A 4,868-nucleotide genomic window follows, 5' to 3' on the forward strand; every position below is an offset into this window, starting at 1 on the left:
TTAAACCGTGAGTTGAACAAACTATTTTAGAGGAAGGATTGTAGCTTTCACATGAAAATACTGTGTGAGAAAAAGGAAGAGAGAAAAGCAAAAGAGAGACTGAGATTGTCTGTGTGACTTTCTATTTTTTTCTGCACAGCAGGCGAAGCAGTGGAGTGTCCTCTGGGGTCCCTCCCCTGGAGAAATCTCCACCAGACTATGGAAAGGTTGGTCAACAGGGGTCACGGAGCATGCTCAGTGCCGTTTTCCCACAGCACTGGCATGGTTTACGTCCTTGGTCCTGCTGTGTGACCCTCTCATACTACATACAGTGTCATGCTGCCCAGGGAGCTGTCACTTCCTTGAGACTGCTGGTCTGCCCTGCCCCTCAGTCTCAGCCGAGGCACCAGCCAGCTCAGCTTTTTTATAACATGATGAAGACGTTAGATGGCCTCTGTTTACCCAAAGAATGCTGCTAAAAAAGAAAATTCAAGATAATTTTTTAATCAGAACCCAGTATCTCTCTATTTTTGGAGTTATAAATTACCCCTTATTACACCCCCCACCCGTCGGGTCTTGTGGCTCCGTGGATACTTCCAGGATGTATATCCCAGTCAGACTTCATGGGGAAGTCCACGTCCAAGCTCATAGGCGTTTTACACAACCTATCCGGCTGCTCCAGGTATGAGGCAGGCCATGTTCTGCCCAGCCACAGCCCTGTCCTGTAACTCACCAGCCGCACCCCTGCATTGTCCAGCACAGGGTGGGGTGTGGGTATTCCTGGAGCAGATCACACACACTCCCTCTCACAATCTTCATTCATCCCTTCGCTATAAGACGTCAGATCCTGGACACACACGTGCTTACTCACACTTACCCTGAGAGGATGTAATACGGTGCAGCGAAGAATTCATGGAAGGAACTCCGATTCACACACACACACCGGGCGCGTCAGCCTGGCTCAACACACACTGACGTTGCTCTGTCTCGTCATCTTACTTTTTCTGATTCTGACTCCCACCCAATGCTCATGCCTCAGTGCTGGTGGACATCACCACATATTAAGTTTTATTGCTCAAGAAAACATCCTATGAATCAAAGCTTTTTGGCTCAAGATACAAACTAGTAAACAGAAGCAGGAAACACTCCTATTTGTTCTTCCTGTCTTTGTACATGAAGTTTTTAATATTCCCCAAATGAAAGAGATCAGTCACGATTTATGGTCAAAACTACCCCCCTCCTTTTCCAGTTATCTTCCACCCCTTTAACACAAGCCAGTCTTCCTGTAGATATAACTATATTAACATACTGGTACAGAAATAGATCTGGGCTTCTGTATCTTCAAACGCACTGCCCAAAAACAGGTTTTACTTTGTGGCAATGGCCTAAAATATTAAACTTACAGCAACACCACAAGGGTTTCCCATGTAAGATTAGTAATGGGTAGACTAGAGAGACTTTTCTGCTGGAGTCTCAGGTGATAAAACAGGCTCATAATAATGATACACTTAGCAGTAATGGTTCTGGCTGGTGCTTTGTGTATTTTTACAGGGCCTGTGGGCCTCTGACAGTCTATTTAGTATTCCACTTTTCTTGAGGGAAATAGAGAGACCAAGAGGTCAACTGGCTATTGATCGTCTTTGTCCTCTTCTCTCTGTGGTAAATTGTTGTTCGTAGTTATTAAACACATAGAAAGAAACCACACATCATGTATTCAAGGACATTTGTACCAGAAATACAACCTCATGGATTGTGTCGTTGCAATATTGGGCTCACAAATCACTGGGATTGAAGATGTTCTCAGTGGCTGGAGAGACGGGAAAGGAAGGGAAGATTAATGAGGAGCGTCAGGGAACTGCAGCGTCTTACCTCTAAACTCATCTAGTCCCCCCTTGAGGACTTAAACCTGCTTCTCTCTTGTAAATTAAAACTGAAATGATTTATTTTGGTCCAAAAGAAGGAGCGTAATTATACGCACATTACATGTAGGTGAAAGGCAACTGGAAACAGCACTGATAAGGGTAATACCTGCCACTGATTCCAAACCACAAATTTGTTTAAAGCTGCAATGGTCATTTTTGGCCACTAGTGGGCAGAACTCTACAACAAGCTAAACATCACACACACACACACACACACACACGTTATCATCACCTTATAATGTTAGTAGCAAGTAGTAAACAATTGCCTACTCACACACCCAGCTGACACAGAGCAATGTTAGCATTCATTTGGATTCGTGTTTCTGGTCACTTAATGGATTTAAGTCCAACAGTCACCGTCCTACCATTTTTGGTCGCCACCATCTTCTGAGAAATAGAAAAACTAGCTCTTAAGCTGCTAAATGCTTCTGTGTTCACCAGCTAGATAGTGCTGGACAGGTAGAGTGGGTTTATCAGAACTTGTTTGCTGAAAACAGCTGTCGGTTGGGGTGAAGTCGCCAATGTAAGCAACCGCTTTTACATTACACATAGTCATTTGACGCATTGTTCAAATTGAAATTGGGCCACCCCGAGCCTCCAGAACAGCTTCAGAGCTCCTTCTACTGGTGGGATGAATACCATTCCTCCAAAAGATATCCCCTCATTTTGTGTTTTGATGATGATGGTGAAGAGTGCTGTCTCGTTGATCCAAGATCTTCTGTAGGTGTTCAAGGTTGAGATGTGATAACCGTGAAAGTTATAGCATTATGATTTACATAATTTTCATACTCCAAAAAAAAAACAAAAAAACAACCATACTCAGCACGAACATCTCAAGATGGTTCAGCGTACTGATTTTTACATTTCTGACAGGATTAAGGTCCGATGGAGATTGAAATGTTTAAAGTCTAAAGATTTAAAGCTGCACTAATCCATATTTTTATATTAACAAAGGATCAAATGACTATGATGAGGTGAACCATATCGCTTACAACTCTGTAGTTCCATCAGCTCTACAGAGCGTTTTAGCGGCTCTTTGTTGTGGTTTTTACTGCTTTGGCTCACCCTGAACACTCTCATCGACCTTTTCTCCAGCTGCAGCTAGCAGCTGTTTTCAGTGAAAAATCTTTGATAAACCCACGGTACACTACCCGCACCAACAAACAAAAAAGTTCATATTTAGCTGATGAACATAGTGGAGCATTTAGCACCTAAAGAGACAGATATTTTCCTCAGGAGTGGATGGAGAACCAAACCAAGCTAAAAGAAAGAGCGAATATTGGACTTGCATTCAGCAGGTGTCCAGAAATATGACAAAATGAAAGCTAATTAAGCTCAGAGTCTGCAACTGTTTGCAACAGGTTCACCGCATCAACTGTAGGAGGGGAAAATATGTTAGTGTTGTGTTTACAGCTTGTTGCACTGCCCCCAAGTGGTCAAAAAAGTCAATTAATTCAGGTTTAAATAAATCAGTGGTTTGAAGTCAGTGTGCAGGTGTTACTCTCTTAACCATAAATACTATTACCAGAGGTGGAAGAAGTACTCAGACCTTTTACTTAAGAAAAAGCAGCAAATACCACAATATAGAAATACTCTGTTACAAGTAAAAGTCTTGCACTCAAAATGACTTAAGTAAAAGTATTAGAATCAAAATATAATTAAAGTACCAAAAGTAAAAGTACTCATTATGCAGAATGGCCCATATTAGAATAATATACAGTATATTATATAATTGGATTGTAATTATTGATGCATTTATGTGTAAGCATAACTTTAATATTGCAGCCTGTAAAGGTGGAGCCAAATTAAACACATTTATATATTGCAAGGTTGCTTAATCTATAATAATACATGATAATTAATTTGTACTAATAATCTGAATCTGCAAATTAATTAGTATGTACAGCTGTCAAATAAATGTAGTGCAGTAAAAAGTGCAATATTTCCCTCAGAAATGTAGAAGTATATTCAAGTGTACTCAGCTAAAGTACAAGTACCTCAAAATTGTCCTCAAGTACAGAGGTACTTGAGTAAATGTACTTAGTGACTTTCCACCACTGACTGTTATAAATACTATAATGTATACAACTAGAACATCAAATATAAATGACAAAAATGAAATAAAATCTGGAAGACTTAAAAGTTCCAGGCTGAGGCCACAGCTTCCATCTTACAATACAAACCCACTTTGGCATCACTAGACCTTTCCAGCTGCAGCAGTCTACCTAGTGGTAAGGATGGAGGCTGGGTTTCTGTAATGACCGCCTCTGCATGCCCACTCCAAAGTAGCCAGTTTCCTCTGGTCAGCCGCTCCACACCAGTTCACTGCATCCAGCAGGAAGGTTACAGTCACCACAGTCAACCCAAAGCGTGTCTGTGTTTTTTCAAGACGCCAAACAGCCTTTGTTCTACTGTAACAAAGAAGAAGCCCTAAAACAGAGAGCATGGAGAGAGTCTCAGGACTGTTTGGTGCCACTATAGGTCTGAGTACCGTGCAGAAAACAAAAAGTCTTACAGACTAGTTCTCTGCAGGCATGCTAACAATAATCAGGCTGCACAAAAAGCTATTGTTTGAGGACATGTTTATTCCAAATTTACCTTTCATTATTTCTACTTTGTTTTCTGCTACAGGCCAGTGGCGAGGTCAAAACACAGATGTATATCTGATTTGTGTTTTTCTTGGCTGACTGCAGGCTTATTAGCATGCTGTGTGGCTCTCCTTGCAATTCCCCCTGTGGTGGAGGTCGGCTATGTGTGTGTGCCCTGCCCTGCAAAACCAATCCAGTTTGTGTACATTAGATAATATCGGGGCTCAGTTATATACGCCACAGCCACACATTTGGGACTGAATTAAGTCAGTTCATTTCAACAATGGCTTTATGTTTTGTTGACTCTGTGTGGAGTGTACATAGCAACACAACCTCATTGTATTGTATGGTTCTCTCTAATAGAAGCTGTCGCTCAACA

Source organism: Siniperca chuatsi, linkage group LG2 (genome assembly GCF_020085105.1).
Source record: "Siniperca chuatsi isolate FFG_IHB_CAS linkage group LG2, ASM2008510v1, whole genome shotgun sequence".
NCBI classification, from domain to species: Eukaryota; Metazoa; Chordata; class Actinopteri; order Centrarchiformes; family Sinipercidae; genus Siniperca; species Siniperca chuatsi.